Source organism: Desmodus rotundus, chromosome 4 (genome assembly GCF_022682495.2).
Source record: "Desmodus rotundus isolate HL8 chromosome 4, HLdesRot8A.1, whole genome shotgun sequence".
NCBI lineage: Eukaryota > Metazoa > Chordata > Mammalia > Chiroptera > Phyllostomidae > Desmodus > Desmodus rotundus.
Window position 1 is genome coordinate 141,742,298 of NC_071390.1, and position 18,777 is coordinate 141,761,074.

The window sequence follows — 18,777 nt, forward strand, 5'->3', positions numbered from 1 at the left end:
CCTGAGGGTATGAACACCCCAAGCAGGGCGCGCGGGAAGTTGAAAGTTTGCTCTGGCACCGCTCAGTGTGTCTACCAACTTCTGCTTTTCCCCAGGGAAAACGGCTAGAGAGACTCGAAGCGCGTCTGGAAGCGCTTCCCCTGGTCCGCTGGGAAGTCTCCGAGCCCGGGGACTGGCTGCCTACTCGTCCCGCCTGGGCTTCGGAGGAACCTGATCTGGGGCCAACTCAACGCGCTCGGAGCCCCCAGCAACCTGGCGCCCACGTCTGCCCTTCAGACTGAGCGAGAACGCGCGCGACGGGACTTGCGTGGAACGTGCGGCCTCAGCGTGACCGGGGGAGCGGCGGGCGTGGGGAGAGGTACACTGCAGGGCTGCCCCACGCGCTGGGGCGCCGCCGCGCCTGTTCGCCCCAGTCCAGGAGCCGAAGCGAGCAAACCCGAGCGCGGACCGGTTTCCCTCTAGAGAACAGGCTTTTTTGTTGAGAAGGAAAAACATTGGCAAAGAAAGTCAGCTCTCTCGTTTTTCGTCCGTCTGCTTCCCAATTAAAAGTGGCCGCCTAGGCAACAGCTTTGCGGTTTTCACAGTGTAAAACGGATTAGAGGAAAAGCTCCAGCCCCTCTCGACTTTCGCTTGCGGTTTGCAACCCCTGGGGCTGCTGTGACCCAGCGGCACCTGCCGGGGCCAGCTTCCCTCCGCGGCGGCGGGGCCCGCGGTCGCGGCTTCCCTGGGGCGAGCCCAGCAGGGTGAAGCCAAGGCCGCGCCCCTGGGGAAGGGAGGTTCCCACGGTGCCAGTAAACCTCACGCGGGGGCCACAGCCCGCTTCCCTCCTCCGAACCCTCAAGCATCCATTGCGCTCCGGCCTCAGCTCTCCTCCGCGGCCCGAGGTCTTCCTGGGACAACCCCTTGGGTTCCCCGTTCCAGGACACGGAGCAAAGGAAGGAAATTGACTGCAAATCTCGCCGGGACGAGTTACCTTCTTCGTGTCCCGCTCAGGGCTCTCAGGTTTCCCCCAAGATTATCGAGTTCACAGAGGACACATATTCAAGAAACGATGAGTTCACACTTCACATTTAGTTAAAAAGGAAAACTGCTCTTTCGTCCTTCCACGTTCCCTGCTTTCACCAAATAAGTTAAGCATCCCAATGAGCCTAGGTGAAGCCGGGGCGGGGCGCCCGAGATGTGTGAGGAAGCGTTCCCCGAGGGCCCACCGCTCCTCCCCGACTTCTTGCACCCGCACCTGCCCACGAGTTTGCGGGGAGTGAGCGCTGAGTGCGATTCCGGGATCAGGCAGTCTCATTCAGAACACTGGGATCCGAAACACCCATGGATAGGTCAGGCCTCGGCGACCCTTTCCCGCTGGCTTTCTTCTGCCTTTCACAAACGAAATAAAAGTTTGCTTTCAAGTTACAGAAACGTCGTTCTCGTTCTGGTCTTTCTGCCCTGACGCGTGACTTACACATCCTTTATACCTTTTATACCAGCAAGGGACTATCAACTGTGATTGTCGAAATCGATAGCGGGGCATCCGTGACGAGGTTCTGCAGGCAGTGAGTCCAGGAGATCAATGAAATAGCAGCAGGTCCAGCAGACTCCAACCGTTCCAGACGGTCAGGCCTGCTTGGTGAGGGTAACTAGCAGCGGTGGACCCTGGGTTGCCAGAGAGCCGAACGCGCGGGTGGAACACCTCCAGTTCCACCTTAAGAGCGCGAGCGGCAAGGTGGCTGCGGAGGCGCCCCGCACCTGCAGGAGGCGCTGCTGCCCTGCGGTTCCGCCCGCTCCGCCTAGCGCGGCAGCTTCGCGGCTCTCCGTCCACCGCCCCGGGAGGGGTTAGGAACCCTTGGGGGAGGAAGGGAGCGAGTGCAGCCGTTAGGTAAGGGACGCGAACCTTCCCGATTTTGAAGCTACCTCAGTGAAGCGTCGGCTGAAAGGAGCTTTCCATACTTCGGCCGCGAGAGGAAATGTGGGGAGGCGCCCTCCCTGCCCCCCACCGCCTGCCTCCCGCCACCTCCGCTCCCCGACCCGGGCCTTGCCTCCCAGACCCTTTGTTCTCGAGGTTGGGAGCTGCTGGGTGAGGGGTTTCCCGGGGAGAGGTCCCTGTGCGCCATTTGGAAGGGAAGGGACTCTTCGTCCAACTCCCTAGCCCCAGCCTTCCCCTGTTGGCTCCTTCGCGTCCCCAAGCTGCCTTTCCGACCAGGGCTCCGCCAGCCCCGGAGCTCCCGCTTCCAGGCTTTCTCCGTCTGTCTGCCCGCCTCCCTTCCCAGTCCCCCGCTACCTCTGAGGTCTCTGGGTAGAGGGCGGAAGCGGCAGAAGCGAGGGGAGGAGAAACCACGTTGCCTGCGCTACTCGGAGAATCCCCAGGGATGTTTTTAGGCCGCGACTCCGGGGACTAGCCGCAGAAGAGGAGGTTGCTGGGGCCCGCGCCCCCGCTGCGTCGCTGGGGAGCCCAGGGATACACAACCCAGCCCGGCCGGGCCCCGAGCCCCCGGCTGGAGACTCGGGCACAACGTGGTTCGCGCTGGGGAAGGCGAATTGCAACCCAAAGTCCTCTTCTTCCGCACACCCACCCTCTCCGGTGTCCCCGCCTCGCCTCGGCAGTGCCCGACCCGAGAGCTCCCGCGATTGTATCTTGAGAACAGTTACGACTGCGCTCGGCTTAATTGCTTAGTCGGGCAAAAGTGGCGCGTCTTGAAGCGAAGGGACAGGAATGCGGGGAGAGTAGAGAAGCTGGGGCGGGAAAATGAGCGGAGAAGTAGAAGGACGTGGCCAGGTGGCCGGGCGGCCGAGCTGTGAGGGCCTCTTGCGGTCCTGCGTCCGAGTTAACGAGGCAGGACCGCCCGGCAGGCCCACGCCCCGGGCCGGGCGGCGGCGGCTCAGGCTGAGCCTTCCACATCCTCAAGCCTTTACACAGTGCCACCCATGCACCCAGCGCGCTTGGGACCAGGAAGGGGGCTCCGCGCGAGCCAGGTCACAAAGTAGGTGTCCCTCACCCCCTGGAGCAGTGGAGGCGGCGTGGGGCCATCAGCTCTAGGCTTCCTGGAATCCCCTCCAGCCTCTCTGCGTGACCCTGGACCTTACTGGCTAGTGTAGAGCCGCGCCAGCAGTTCTCGCGGCAGCGGGTTCCCCGGGACACACCCCGTCCCCACCCACGAGAGCTGGCGGCCAGCTCGGGATGCCAGGCGGCCGGGCGGGCGCCCTGCCAAATTCCGCGTTCCTCTCCTGGAGACGGGAGTCGCGTCCCAAGCTCGGGAAAACCGGTAGTGTGGGCTCGGGACTAGCTCACAACACATCCCTCCCCCACAAAGCGTCAGGGTCGTCTGTGCAGGTTGAATTCCTGCTCCGTATCACTTCATTTAATTAATCTTCTAAAACACCGCCATCACGTCGCTTGCAGAAAATTAATCAAACCTGAATCCTTGTTGCATAGCAAGAATTTCGATCCGAGTGTTTTAAAAAGGACTTGACTTTGCAAAGTCACGTCTTTTACAGTTCCTTCATTCCCCCTTTAGCAAGGGAAATACTGCAAAAGTCAAGACATGTTTGTTTGGTTCTTTCTATCTTCACACTGAAACTTGGCTTATTTCTGATCCTTATTTTCTACCTTTGAGCAAAAAATATAATGAGGTAAATTACCTACCTCTTACTTCAAAATATAATTACTTTGAATGATCTTTGTTTAAGAGCCCAGATAAACTAAGATAATCTTAATTTTAATGTGACACGACCTCTATGTTTCCTTGTGAATAATGAGAATAAAGCAGTCATTAATTAATACCAAGATATCTCCATGGAAGGTGGTATCTGGTCTCCCTGAGACACTGAAACATCAGTTGTATTAGTAATTGATACTGTATAATTGAACATGGAGATAGTCGTCTATTTTTAACCTCAAAGCTCAGACTTTATTTGGTGATTACCGACCAAGCTCCTAATAATTAATTTTGTTCCTTCTTGCTGCATAAATAATTCTTAGGATTCCCAGTTCCCATACAACACAAAGACTTCTCACCAAAAGCTACCTCTCAAAATATAAAGTTGTGAAGCTATGTTGTGCATCAACCCTTTCTATTCCATTATAACATATTGGCTCTATTTTATATCATCTTGTTAATTCCCCTTTCCTGTGATTACCTACTAAAAAAAATAGGAGAATATGACTGTATCTTTTACCAGCTTTGTCTTTCTGTGTCCTCTTGGTTCAACTTAATACCACACTTGAGATTTCCAGTCTTTTGAGTTTCTGAGACTTGAGGATAAATTCCACTGAAGAATTAAACATTTTTGTATAGTGAAGTTATACTCCCGTAGGTTATACTCCCACCTACTTAACAGGGCCCACATTATCTCACACTTTTCTGTAGTTAAAAATAGACTTGCTCAAACACATTCCCTTTTTCCATCATGAATTGAAGATCATCTCTCAACAATTTCCTGGGTTACACTTACAATTTAACTCAACTTTGACATTAAAAAGAAATCCCCTCCCAATAAATAGGGAAGTCTTTCAAATAATAATGGAAATTTAGATTCCACCTTTAAGGTATCTATTTCTTACCGTCAATTTGTTGATGATCCTCACTTTTTATCCAGTGGAGGAGGGTTATATTTTTCTCATACATGCAAAAAAAAAAAACCAACTATGTATTTCTCCAGTATGTCTTCCCAAATAAGTATCAAATATTTTATACCACCTAAATATTCTTAGTACCTACACCACCAAACCCTTACATTTTACTTGTGAGTGCTCCTAAAGTGATGAAACTTTAAGTTGATATATGATGGAATAATTCTCTCCTCTTGGATTTTATATTTTCCCACTATAATTTAGACTGAAATGGGATTAAATCAGGATCTAGAGTTCTAATCTTGGTTGATGTTTTGGTGTATTCACCATAATGAGTCCTGTTCCCTGGGGTCATGAAGCTCCCAAATGTCAATCAAGCAAACTGATTCAGAAATGCCATTGTTCAACTCCCACCTCGCTTGCCTTCCTCTCATTTTATTTAACAATACCAGAGTTCTCTGATCAGTCACTCGGAATATGAGGCATTATCTGGGGGAAATTCACAAAGTGTCTTGATCTTTCTTTGGGAGATACTGTTAAGGGGTTTCCGAAAAGCAGAAAGTGCTTGTTTATATTTCTGTCTTTGGGCTGCACTATGGATGGAAAGAACCAATGAATACCACTTGAAAGAAAATCATACCGTAAATCCGTCAAAAATTAATTCGTCCAGTTGAATGTTACATTTCTATTTTCGTCTTGGAAGCACCCAGACTTGTCACGGGAGAAGAAGTATGATGGGATCTGGGTCTATTTGACATGCCCCCACTTTCAACCGGGTCTGTTTTGCCCCATTTAGTAATTCTAATGTGTTTAGTCTACACTAGTTAACCAAGAATTTATTTGGGGGCCAGGAAGAGCCAACCTTTGCCCCTGGAGCACTATCCAGCCCACTCACACACGTCGGGAGCCTCTGCAACTCTCATTTCCCATACGCAGCCCCGGGCCTCCGTCCCAGCTCTGGGACAATTCCCAAAGCCAAAGGCGTTGAGTGTGTCACTCGTCCCGAGCAGCCCGAATTAATAATTAACTTTGCTGGTGGAGGCTTTGAGCCCTGCTCCTGAGTTCCCTGAAGGTGTCCAGTATGGAGCCCGGCTCCTGCGAGGACTTCCACTTAGACAGGCGTGCGGAGAGGGAGAAGCTGTCGCTTACGTCTTTCATATAGAGGGCTGTGGGGAAGGAGGCAAGAACCTCCCTCCCATTATGAGTTTTCACATAAGAATTCACCCAAATTCTCGATAGCCTCGGGCTGGGTCTCCTGGGCGCGCCTTCTTGCAACAAATCCTCGAGTTCGCAGCGCCTGTCTCCCAACTCACCAGCCTGGCTCCCGCTTATTCTCCGCTCTCACACTTAGAGCCGAGGTGACAAGGGAAGGCAGTGGAGGTGGGGACAGGGGGTGGAGTCACTCTCTGGTGGGGCTCAATCAATCACCTTAAAGTAAAGGGTTCAAAAGTTCCAACTACCCCTCGGAGGGGAGAGAACGTGCTTCTTTCTGCAGCCCGCGGATTCTCAGCAGCCGTGCAACTACCCGGGTTCTTGGCTGCCGTTCGCAGGAGCCACTTCCCGGGGACTACATCTCTTGCCCGCGCAAACGGGCTTGGTTGACCGAGCACGAAGGTGATAGCTGGGCTCCCCGAGGGCTCGCAGTCCCTCAGCGCAAGCCTGCACCTCGCCCGGACAAGCCGAGGTGTGCGCTTTGCTTTTCCCTTTCTCAGCAAGCGGACAGGCCTGTCTGCCCAGGCCTGGCGGCGCAGGGCCTCTCAGAAGAAACTCGAGCTCCCTTGGACCTGTTCTTCAAGAAGGGGCGGAGTAGAAGGCCAGCAAGCTGCCCTGGAGGCAGGCCGAAAGAATTCCTCAGAAAACCCCTTTCGAAAACACCAAAACCTTACAAAAGTTCTAGCTCCGCTCTCCACCAGCCCCCTCCCCCACCTCGCCCCCGCCTCGCAGCCTTCCATCCTGTCAGTCCCCTCCAAGCCACCCGTCCTGGCCCTCCCATGCGACCTTGCTAGAGCCTAACCACCTCTCTCCTTCCCCACCAACGCTTTTAAGCTCCATCTCTTCCCTGACCTTTCTGAGGCCTCGGCTAGCGTAGCCAGGGTACTGCAAAGGAAATGAAATTGTTCTGGAGATTACAGTGGGGCTTTTGGCTAAAAGAAGTTTTCCCCCCCCACTCTTTTTCTCATGCTTCCATGTTGAGAGTAAACTTGTATTTCCTGTCACAAGAATGGACAAATTTTCTGGCTTATTTGCAGTTTTGCTAAGTTCTACACACAGATCAGTGAACCTTAAGCACCCTGTTTCAGACCCATATTGTGGAGGTTTGTCAGGGTTCCTGGGCAGTGAGCGTAATGACAGGTGAATCCAGCAGCCCCAGGGGAAGTCAGACCTAACCTCCAAGACTTACAATAGGGCAGGGGCCCAAAAGCTCTCAAGCAGCTTCCAGCAACAGGTACCCACCCTATAGCAGAGCAGGCTTTCAGGATCCCAAAGCTTAGGTCCTGGACACAGAACCTGTTTCTCAGTGGTGTGGGACAGTCCCCACCAGAATACCATCTCCCCACAGGAGATCCCATTTCTTCAAATCACCCCTCAGTCACACAAACACAGGAATCTCTGCACTCTGAGTCACCTGCCCAGACACAGTCAGGCCTCCTTTCAGCTTCAGCAGGCCCTCACTGTATAAGTTTATCCTGCTTTCAACCTGCTTGTTCTTCCAGACATGATTTAGAAGAAGAGGAAGAAGGTGGAAGAAGAGGAGGAGGAGGAAGATACAGAATAAAAGAAGGCTAAAGGGGGACGGGAGCATTTATCCCAATTGCCTGTAACTCAATCTTTCCCACACTCCAGAAGACAGATAACTGGCTTCAATAATTCTAGCTGCCCAAAGTAACTTTTTTGAGTGATATTTTGCTCCTGGACCTGAATGGAGCCAACCTAAAGAGAAGTAGCTTTAGGAAGATAAACAACTCTATAGGGCAGAATAGCCTCCCTGTAGCCAGGCGTTATTTCACAGAGGGCCTGAGAGTTTCAAGCTGCAGGAGCCTAAGTTCTTACTTGCACAACCAAGCTCAGCCTTTACCCAGCCCTGGACAGTCCAAATTAGACTGAAAGGAAATGGGGATGCTTAGGGCTCCCTTTGCCACCTTGACCAATCCCTGGTAAGGAGATCTGAGTACAGAAATATAGCTAGTCCCTAAGACCATGCTCCATGTGGGTAGCTAGAATGTCAGAAGGCTGGAAGACTGGTGACAGAGAAGGTAGGAGGCACAACAGTGTTTGCTTTTGCCCAACTCTGGGATACCAGCCTACTCAGCCCTCAAACCTTCCAGTCCATTCTCACTCACTCAGGGTAAAAGAGACATCAGCCTCTGGGTTATCAGAAGGAGTGGTGGTTCATGTTGGGGGTACCCTTTCCAATCCCAGGCTAGTGTTTAAGGAAGGCTATAATGGGTAGGGGAAGATTTGGCAGAGGGGAAAAGAGGCCTGAGCAGCAGCCACCACCCCCAGTCACTCTGAGGAACTCATCCTCATTAAAGAAATCCTTTGTATGATGCTGCATGTCTTTTCCAGATTTGTGGAAACCACACTGAAGGAGGAGGCAGCAGGCAGCTGCTGTGGCTGCTGCGGCTGCTGCACGTCGGCATCCAGCAGTGTGTCCCTAGCAGCAGACTTGGTGTCCCCAGTGTGAAGAGCCCAGGCCTTGCCCATTAGGCTGTGACTGAAAACAATTCCCTCCCTCCAAGCAGCCTCCTCAGTGACTGCGGCAAATCCCTAAACAGATTCCTGGACTGAGAGAAACACAGTTCATAGCATGAATGTCTAAGAGTTGGGCTTCGTAGAAAAAAGAACAGAAAATCCCACCTTATTCTGAAATCACAAATGAAATCATGTGTGGTAATGGATATTTGTGCCTGTATATATGACGGCTTCATATTTTTGGCCCCAGAATGACATTTCAAAAATATTTTATCCATACATAGCACCAACGGCTGTCTTTAAGGTCCTGCTATTGTGAATTAACCTTCTGTAAACCATATTGTGCATTTTCCCTCCAGATTTTAATGAAAGAACTGTGCAAAATCAACTGCTTTGTCCCGGAGCTGAAACAAAGACTAATACACAGGAAAGGAGCAGCCTTTCCAAAACATACTCGTCTCTAATTTGGGAGGAAAGCTCCTAGAGTGACCAGCCCATAATTGTGGTTGATATTTAATCCTCTTTAGTACAAAGGCCCATCTTTTCACCAAGCAGAAGTACCACTGAGATGTGACTAACCTTTAGAGCTATATCCCAAACTGGGAGTTGGGCTTCGGCTTGGATTGTCTAGGCCTCTTCTAACCTGAACAAAAAGGATCTGAAGAAAATCACATTTTTTCCCTTGCAACAAAGCATTCCTAATCACTTCAGCTTGTTGGTGAATTTTTATTCCCGTGTCCACTTGGGGTATTGAAATCGATCGCTGCAATATTTAATATATTACACTCCTAGGGTCATTGCTCTCCTAAGACTGAATTCTCTCCCTAATACCCCCAACTCAACCTGGTTTCTCCCTTCCTACTCCCATCTGTCCAGGCTCTCTGTATTTCTGTCTCATAACGCCTTTAATTCTCAGGCCAGCCTGGTAACTTAACATTTATTTTGTTTTCTAGTATGGAAACTACTGAAAGCTCTAGGCAGCATGGCACTTAAAAGGGAAAATGAGGAGCTCAGTAGATTGGAGAAAATTAACCTGCCACAAACAACCTCATTAAAGAGCTGCCTACCAAGAGTTAAGAATTAATAACAAAATGGATGGAGGGGGAAAAAAACCTGGAGTGAAGAGACCTTAAAACTGCTTTCCCTGAAAGGTGCATAATTTACAAGCCCAACCTAACGTTCAGTTTTATTTCCCTTTCCTAGTGACCTGTCCCATAACCTCGTAATCCACTGCAGGGGCATTTTCTCTTTGGTCCCTTTCTTCTTTTTCACACATGGGTTTGCAAGTCCAAATACTTGCTGATATTTTTGGTTCAAAAATGCACTTAAATTGTTTGGGATCTTTTAATTTAGAAAGACACTTTAAGAGACTCCTGGAATACCCTTTGGGAATTGTTAGATGATTTGAAGAGTGCCCTTAAAAGAATTGTGTTTGGGTAGGAGGGGGTGTGAGGGAACATGCAGAAAAAAGCATGAAAAAACAGAGTGAGGATATTCTGTAGATTTAGTGTTCTGATGGCACTGTGGTTTATTTTGCACATGAAGTTAAAATTTAAGTAAAGCCCATGTATATGTGCTGTAAGTTGTTTTTCTAATGTTTTATTGGGCATTGTATTCTATATTGACATTTTATATGCATAATCTCATTTCAATGCAGAGCCCCATACTAAATCCTGGGGCAAGCAGATGTGAATGCAGTATGGATATTACACTCAATTTCATTGGCTTCAATGAGACTTTGCACATCGCGATTTCCATTGTAATGGCTTATCTTTTGCTAGAATTTTACACATTGACATGCTATTCCTTTGGCCAGGATCTTGAATGAAGAAACCATGTCAATGGAACAGCCATAATCATTCCATTCACATTATAGCAGGTAAATGGGATCAATGGTCCTAACAATATTTATTTTTAAATTTCCTGTTTTTCTCATAATAATTAATTTTTGCACTTTTTTTTCCTTCAAGGAGATCACATGTAAAATCCCCTTCAAAGTACATACTAAAATATTGGTTCAAGACAGGAAGAGGCAGGAAATTCACAATGAGGTTATTTCCAATTCATCTAGAAATCCTTCCATTGTGTCAGAAAATTATATTTAAGCCCACATGTTAATGTAGGATCATATCCTATTCAGATAAACTGGCTAAAGATTGATAAAAAGAACAAGATTTTAAAAGCACTTGCAACCTCCTGAGATCTACAAAATAAGTTATATTTCCTCCCATTTGAGTTACACAAAATAAATTCTATTTTCCTCCTATTTAATAGTAGTATTAAATTATTACAAACCACAGACTGAAACGTATAAGATGATATGTAATGCTGATGTTTTCAATAAAGTAGATGTTTCTGCAGCAGTTTTTCTAAAGAAGATAGAAGGAGTGTTTAACTAATTTTCTAGTTTATACAAGGAATCCCTGGCAGGGTAGTTCAGTTGGTTAGAGCATCATCCTGATAGCCGACGTTGTGGGTTTGATCTGCAGTCAAAGCGCATACATGATATAACCATGAATGCACAAATAAGTGGAAAACAAATAGATCAATCTCTCTCTCTCTCAACCACCAATTTTTTTAAAAAAGGACACAAAGATTAAAATATTTTTATTTTCTTAAAAGTATTTGTACAGCAAAACAACTAAACAAAATGTTAAACAAGCTCTTCTACTTAAAAACTTTCCTTATTTAGGAGGGACAAAAAGTACCACCTCTCTTTTTAAATTCAGATCAGAAACACTCTGGTAGTAATGATGTATCACCTTTTAATTATCAACCATATATATTTAAGATTGTTTTTTAAAAGTCTTTATTATTAACAGGAAAAAAATCAACATTGGCTTTCTGAAGACCAATTTGCCACATGATATGTAACACTTGGAACAAAATTGAAAGCATCTCTGTGCATTTGCATCTGGCAATGTATTCCATGTTAGAGCCATAGCCATGTGTTTATAGAGTTGAGCTCTCCTGGTCTTGAGATACATGCTGTTTTTTATAGCCTAACCGGAACTGCTCAGCACAGGGAGGACAAGAGGCTGGGAAGCCCTGGCCCCTCACTCCAGCAAGGAAGCTCAGGGTTACCACAGGCTCCCACTCGGCCTCTATCAGCACTGTTTTAATTGCAGATTTTTACCCTGTTCCCAACAATGGAAAAAGTATTCCTAACAATTGGTATTTCCCCATGCAACCTTCACCTGGTTGAAAGGGTTAGGGAGGAGGAGGGGAAGAGGGAAAGCTAAGAAAGTGAGAGAAAAGAAAAAAGATAAAGGGAAAAGGGTAAAAGGTAAATAAACCTGGTCAAGACAATTCCTACTCTACCACTCAGGTTTTACTTTGAATTGATATAATAACTAGGCATCTGAAAGCTTTACCATCCACTAATCTGCATATCTGAATCCAACGTAAAGGAAGAAAAGTAATCTCTCACATTTGCACCACTGACAATCAGAGTATTCACTTGAGAGGGGAAAAGACAGCAAGAGAGACATGAGGGAGAATGCATGTAAAATGTGAGATCTAAGAATCTAGGTCCTTTCCAGTCATTTCAGAGACTGAAACCCTTGCCTACTGACGAAGTTGTAGACTTGAGATAGATCTCTTACATATTTGTGTCATTTCTAACTTTCCCAGGAAAGAGGGAGGGCTGCTGCTAAGCTTAGTGCAGTCTCTCTTCCACACCTTTTTCCTCTCTACTGCTCATCACTTACCACAAAAGACTGTTATTCCTGGAGCTAATTTAAATTGATCTTAAAGAGGACAAGCACTAACAATGGAAACTATATTCCAACGTTTCAGTGCCCTACCTGTGCTTGTCCAATAGCCCAGCCTCCAGGAAAACTGAGTTTGTTTCCTTGTTTTGATGGCTTGGGGAAGAGGGCAGGCAGCCCTCAGACTGTTTCCCTTCTGTTTCCTTCTCTTCCTTCTGAGCATCCTGGCTGGGGGAGGGCATTTGCAGACCTATGAGCATTTGTCCTTTGCTAGACTGGAGACATTTTAGGGTCTAAGTCTATTGACTCTAAGCCTCTTCCCTCCTAAAAGGTCAAACACTAACATATTGATGACACTGATTAGGTGAATAACTGGATCTTACTGGAGAGCCTCTAGGCTGCCTACCACTCTCTCTCCACTTTTTCTGTCTTCCTCCAGTCATCTCAGCTGAAGGAAGTTCCAGGCAGCAGGAGCTAAGGAATCAGGGATATCTTAATATCCTAGGTACATGGCTTGTTTCTCCTGTAGTTCTTTTCAGACTACACAGATATACCTAACTGTGGGCAGCAGGCTCTCTAAAGGCCCTTTCGAAATTCCTCTTCCTCCATCTCTCTAGCCTTGAGTCCCTTGCAAGTGGGCAACCACTGCCCTTCCCAGCCCCAGCCCCCAGTGCCCACCCCCATTAGGCACCAGTCTGCCCTGCAGCCATGGCTGCTGACACAGAGTAGAGAGCTGGCAGTGCTGCAACCCACACAAATGGGCTCTGGGGGAAGAAGTCATGGGAGTCAAGTAGTGGCCCAGGAGAGGGCTGCTCCCTGACCAGTAAGACATGCATTCAACTGGGCAAATGTTTTCGGAGCACCCTAACTATGGCAATTTTAGGTGCTGCTGTTAGATCCTAAGAAGAGAAAAAGGAATGGCAGCCAGCAATACAAGTGTGAGAGGAAACCCTGCCTGGAAGCCATTGACAGGGGTTTAACTCCACACGTTTTGGGGTCGTGTTTTTGCAAACAAACCGGAGTGATCTTTAGCAAAAGCCAAATACACATGATGAAAACATCCTGTTTTGAGAAGCAGGAATGGTGGAACCACAGTTACTGCCTGCGAGTGCATTAATCAGTCAGGAAAGGGCTTTGGGACCCCAAGGCTTGAATTTGGTGAATTCATGCAATGTGGGGCATTTCAACTAAGCATTGATCCCTAAACTCAATTTTGAAAACAGCCTCCATGGCAGAAGTGTACGTTGTGTTATCCCAGTATTTGCACGCATCGATTGGGCTAAAATAAAATGCATCATACTCTCCGCAAAGAAGGAAGAGGCAGGGACAGTCACAAGAGGAATAGCAGAAAGTGCATGTTTAATATGGGTTGTACGCGAATCCGTGAAACAAGTGCTTTAAACCCAGGGGGATTTCACTTAATAGCTAATTTGGTGAGAGAGCGAGAGTGCGCAAGCAGAGGGCCATCTTAGAAGGGAAGGCAGATAGCTGAATATAAGTTTTTCTGACTGGAATTAACATTTTCTTGCGATTTGCATTTGCTAATGTCCAAAACCTTACGTACAGTCCACCCATCCCAGATTTTTTTTCTCCAATATAGGTTCACGAAGGAATTCTTTTCCCTGAAGTTGCACAGCCAGAGCCCAGGAGCTGCGAGAGGCTGCTGCTGCTTTTCCCCGGACCCACTGGGTCGTAAGTCCTGGAAAGAACCGGGGTACCAGCCCAGGGAGGCGCTCTGCTCCCGCCCTCTCCAGGCCTGCAAGGACCCGATGGGTCCTCGCCTCCAAATTAATCTAATGATCCCAGCGCCTGCCTGCGTTTGCCCGTACCCTTCCCGGGTCCCAACTGGCTGGAAAGAGACATGGAGGAGATGGGCAAAGGAGATAGGAATGCCTTATCTTTTTAAAAGATTAAAGAAGAAATCTGTTTCCGTGCCCCCACACACACACCCCTTATTTCTCCTGTCTTCTGAGTCCATTTCAGGTTTCTTATGGAGAGAGAGAGAGCGAGAGAGAGCAAGTGAGAGGGAGAGAGAGATCGCCCGTGAGAGAGAAAGGGAGTGCGAAGGCTTTAAACAAAAGACGAGGAAGCGCAGGCAAGGTTCTGGAGCTCTCCTACAGGGACTGCTCGGCTCGTCGCCCCCTCTGCCCCAGGCCCGGCGTTTTGGAGCGTTCCACAGGCTTGGCAGAACACGGTTCCACGCGGCTGAGACCCGAAGACAAAGCTCAAGAACCCACTGCATCCCAGCGTGCTTGAGATGGGGCCTCGGGTCCAAGGTTGAGGCTGGGACCGGAGAGGGGCGCCAGACCACTCCGCCTTCCCGCGGCCCTCGCCACCTGGGTCGCCCTGGCCCGTCCGGTTCTTCCATCGCACTCGACTAGCTGCTCTTGGGGGCCCACGAGTTCAAAACACTCTTCCTCCCTTGTGAAAGCCTGGAAGCCTGGACACTTTCCTCCCAGGCGGAGGCCGCGTCTGCAAGGGCGCCGCGGCGCTCTGGGGCGGCGTCGCTTGGGTGCGGGCCTCTGAGGCGGAGCGGCCATTTACTGCCCTCTGATTGCGCCTAGGACCAGGTTAGCTCATAAAGCCTTTCACGCTCAACAATGGAGATTTTCTCAACAATTAACAAGAAACAACATAATAAAGCCATTTACAAAGACCTTCCTATTTACTATAAATTAGGCACTCTTTAAGAGACCAGTGCGTAATTTCACACACTTTACAACTAGGGCTGCATTTTAAACACCCGGGAAAACAAGCTTGTTGCACTTTCCTATGACCTAACTGTGGTGCACCTCTGTTTCCCCTCTTTCTCCCGGAGCAGCTTTGTTTGCTCTGCTGCGCACCAACCTCTCCGACCCTTTCCAGGGCGCTGTCTCCCATTTCCCGTTTCCAGGTCATCATTCCACTTTCAGGGACAAGGAACCACGGCGCTAACCCGAGCAGGCCTCGGCCCATCACATTTTCCGCACTGGGGGATTCGGCTTGGCCCTCCCCAGATTCGGCCCCTGGTCTTGGGCCAACTCCCAGGGGGCGTTCGTAGCCAGGCTGGCCCTCCCAGGGTAAAGCCCCATCCCTTTGCCACTTGCATTCCACACCCTCATTTTGGAGGCCTTTGCCAGCCCTCCATCCGAGGCAAAAAAACCCAAAAAAACAAAAAACTGGGGCATTTGATTGGGGAAGAGAGATGAGGCCTGGGCGCGAAGGTGAGAAAGTGCTAGACTGGAGAGCTTGTGCGGGGGTGGAAGGTGACTCCAGAATAGGAGAGGAGGCCCAGTCCCTGAGGGATGACCGTGGGTCAGGGGGAGCGAGTCCGGCTGTGCGTCCAGTCGCCCCTGCTCCGAGTGGGCCCGGCCACCAGCCCTCTGGGACGTGAGGCTGCCCTAGAGGAGCAGGGCCGCGCACAGGAGTGCGGGCTCTTAGGCCGGGGGAACGAGAGGGTCAAGAATTAAGAGAGCAAGATCTGGGAGGGAAAACGTGGTCACAAAGACATTGGTTTGCCACCTTGCAAAATGGCGGCATTTAAACATCTTTCTGGTGGTAGTGGCCCAGGCCAGAAAGCAGAGGGCTGCCCCGGGTCAGCGAGGTGGCCAGAGATCGGCACCTGGGGGGCAGCGAGGGGGAAAGCGACCCCAAAACCCGCTCGTCCCTCGGGCAGTCCCCTGCCTTCCAGCCGGCCCGCCTGCCCCAAACCCCGCGCCGGCTGCCCCCCGACACTGACCCCTGTTTACAAACACAGCCCAGGGGCGGGGTGGGGCGGCCGGGACGCGGGCTGGCGGGGTGGGAGAGGCCGCTGGCTCCGGAGGACGCCACCAGCAGCGCGGAGCGAGGAGTTGGTGCGAGAGAGCGGGCCCGGCAGCTGGAAAGGACTGAACGCCTTGTTTTTGAAACTGTCAATTCTCTCAACCCCTATTGTGAGGGCTTCATGCAAAACATCTCAGGCCTTTTAAAGTAGAAGCTTGTGAGGCCGCCTCAGTTTGAAAAGGAGCGAGAGAGGAGCGGAGGCCTAGGGCTTGGGCAAAGAATGATAGCTGGGCCCTCCTTCCTTTTTCTCCTTTTTATTTTTATTTTTTTAATAGCAAAAGAGGGCCTGCCAAACAGGTAAAATGCAGCCCTCCCCCACCTCCTAGATTTGCCCTAAGTCCCCACCCCAAGGCTAGTTTGCAAAATGCCCTTTGGCCTAGGGAGCAAACCAAAACCAAAGCTAGGATTAAAAATAGTTCTTCGAGAAATGGGGAAAATCCTGGGGAAGTCAGGGCGACCGGGTGAATTCCCTAAGGTGAACGCCCTGTTCCTCCACGCCAATTTCCTAAGGTTGGTTGATGGGGAGCCTTTAATTTTCACCCCTAGTTTGGCTCTAGAAACTCCCCTTTTCACATCCTTTCCAGCAGGAAGTTATTTGTAAGGTGAAGCAAAACTCACCACATTTTTTTGTCTTTTGAAGAAGCTAATGCTTTATTTTTTTAATGGTTTTTTTTTTTTACCATGAGGATTTTTGTTTTCTTTGAAAGAAAAAAATGCTTTTGAGGAATTCATCTACATCTCTCCCTTCATGCAAACAAAAGTATCATTCTCATATGAGCAAAAACTTCTAATTCTTGGGACTGAAACTTTGAGGAATTTCTAGACCATTTAAAGTCACTCAGTCACAGATAAGATAAAAATCCACACACCAGCTCATCTAGTTTGTTATTGCTGTTTAGTGGTGGCTCCTTCTTGTTGATTTTAAAATAAACAACCATTATTGAGATTACTCCACTGTAATCAAGTAAGCCAGTAGGAAAGAACACCCACTTTAAAAAGTAAATTGTTGAGTAAAAGCAAGCTGTCTTTTAGAAAAAGGCAGATAACCTGGCTGTGGAAAACAGAGTACACACATATCTTTAAAGAATAATTAAATCTTCATTTCATCAACTTATCAGGAAACCACATTTCTAGGAGACTCAAAATAAGTGTCTCCTGAAAAAGTCAGAAAAAGGGCCCTTTCCTGCATTTTCCTCATGTCTCTGAGTGTTGAGCTTTAGACACAGGAATCAGTGACCCTGGGACCATATAGTGCCTTAAAAAAAAATATTCTATCACCTGAAAACATTTAAATGTAAGAATACAATCTGTCGTGGAAGTAACATTTGTTTTTCTCTTGATAAGGCTTAACTTTCTGAACAAATGGGACATTTATAGTATCTTATGAAATCTAGATATTGTCATTAATCATAAGACAACCAAAATGAAATAAACTGTTCTGAGAATAGTTCCCACAGCAGAATGAGCAAACAGCTAAGGGGCTACCAGAAATTGAAAGAATACTTTGTATTTGCAAGTTACTGAATACCCTTTACTACACTTTCCCAACAGAAGCCCCAACTCAAGTTTTGCTGTGGTTGGCTGGCTTGTAGGAGTACTGTGGGGTGAAATTTGTGTTGACTATTTAATTTCTTTCCTTTTGATGGTATCACTCTGGAATGCTTCGGCCTCCATGCTGCTCATTCTCCAGCTCCTATAAACTGAAACTATTGATTCTCTGAGGGCTGGAGACCAAGTGTCAAAGCTGGAGGCTGATATTTTATGTCAGAAATTCCATAGGGTATATTTGTTTTAAAGTATGCTTATTCTATCTCATGGTCTACCCATACCAAGCTCTGTAGGCTTCAAATATATTCTCAATTTATAATTTCATAACAGTGATTCCATAACCAACAAGAAAGTACTAGTCTAAATATAGTAGTCATCATACTTTGAACTTTCTTGACTTAGCAGTAATTAAAGGCTAGAAATGACAGACTTCCAGTGTGTGCACGTCACACTTTTACAGATTGATTTTGCAGGACAACTCACTGCTCCCAAATTCTGTATTACCTTCCAAAGAGGAAGGAACTCAGACTGAGAAGCCAATTGTTCAGCTTCCTAGGGCTTTAACTGTAACTTGTACTGGTCTTTGGAATTACACACAAACATGAATTCAAGGATAACATCCCCCAAATTTTGCTTTGGCCATATCTATCATGCCAATAAAAAAAGGACATCTGGCAATATTCAAGAAGGAAAGGAATGGAGGCAGTTCAAAGCGTCTGTTTACTCCATCCAGTGTATTTGGATGCAGGTATGCTCAGCCTCTGTCTTTTACAATAAGAGTCAAACCACAGAGCACATACAGTAATTAGGGCTGAGACCATCCAGATCTATCTGAAACATTTATAGACAAAAGAAAATTTTCAAAGGGAGAAGAAATTAAAAAGTTAAGGGGGAAAAAAGACTGAATTTCCATGAGAAATAGTGACTTAAATTCACACAGTAAATATTTCATTGACGTTTTGTTTTGTTTTGTGATTTACGACCTATAGATGTAGCCTCTTAGGTTTCAGATGGGAAGGATCTGAGATACATAATTTGTCAGGCTAAGGGAGGTGGACCAAAAATTATTAGATTTAATTTTCTTAAAATAGCAATTGATCTCTGCTTCACTTTCTTAAACCTGAAACTTTTTGCACTTGATTTGTAACAAGTTTGCAAAGTTTTGTTGTCATTTAGGAATAAATATACCAGTGTTTTGCATAGAACCTGACTGGCCTCATCACATAATATTACAACAAAACACTACACCCAATAAATGCATTTCTTTCAGGCAAAACCATCACAAAGGAAAATGTCAACAAAACCATTCATTCCTGTTAACCATTCTTCAATCAGGAACAAGTAAAAATGTATGGAACCAGGAATTTTAAACAGTGTTTTTAATTGAAAATAAAGCTAAAGCATGCTTTTCAACAGTGCAAATTTCCATAATTTTGATTTACTGCTTCCATCATCACAACATAG

The 18,777-nt window shown here is 47.7% G+C and overlaps 1 long non-coding RNA gene across 1 annotated transcript in view; it reads right to left on the minus strand.

Moving 5' to 3' along the window:
• The window catches only part of LOC128780737 (uncharacterized), a 76,783-nt gene extending 73,774 nt beyond the window's left edge, over window positions 1-3,009 (minus strand). The window contains exon 1 of the long non-coding RNA XR_008426745.1: window positions 2,273-3,009. This is a non-coding gene — a long non-coding RNA (uncharacterized lncRNA). The remainder of the gene's footprint in view (window positions 1-2,272) is intronic.
• Between the last annotated feature and the right edge of the window lie 15,768 nt (window positions 3,010-18,777).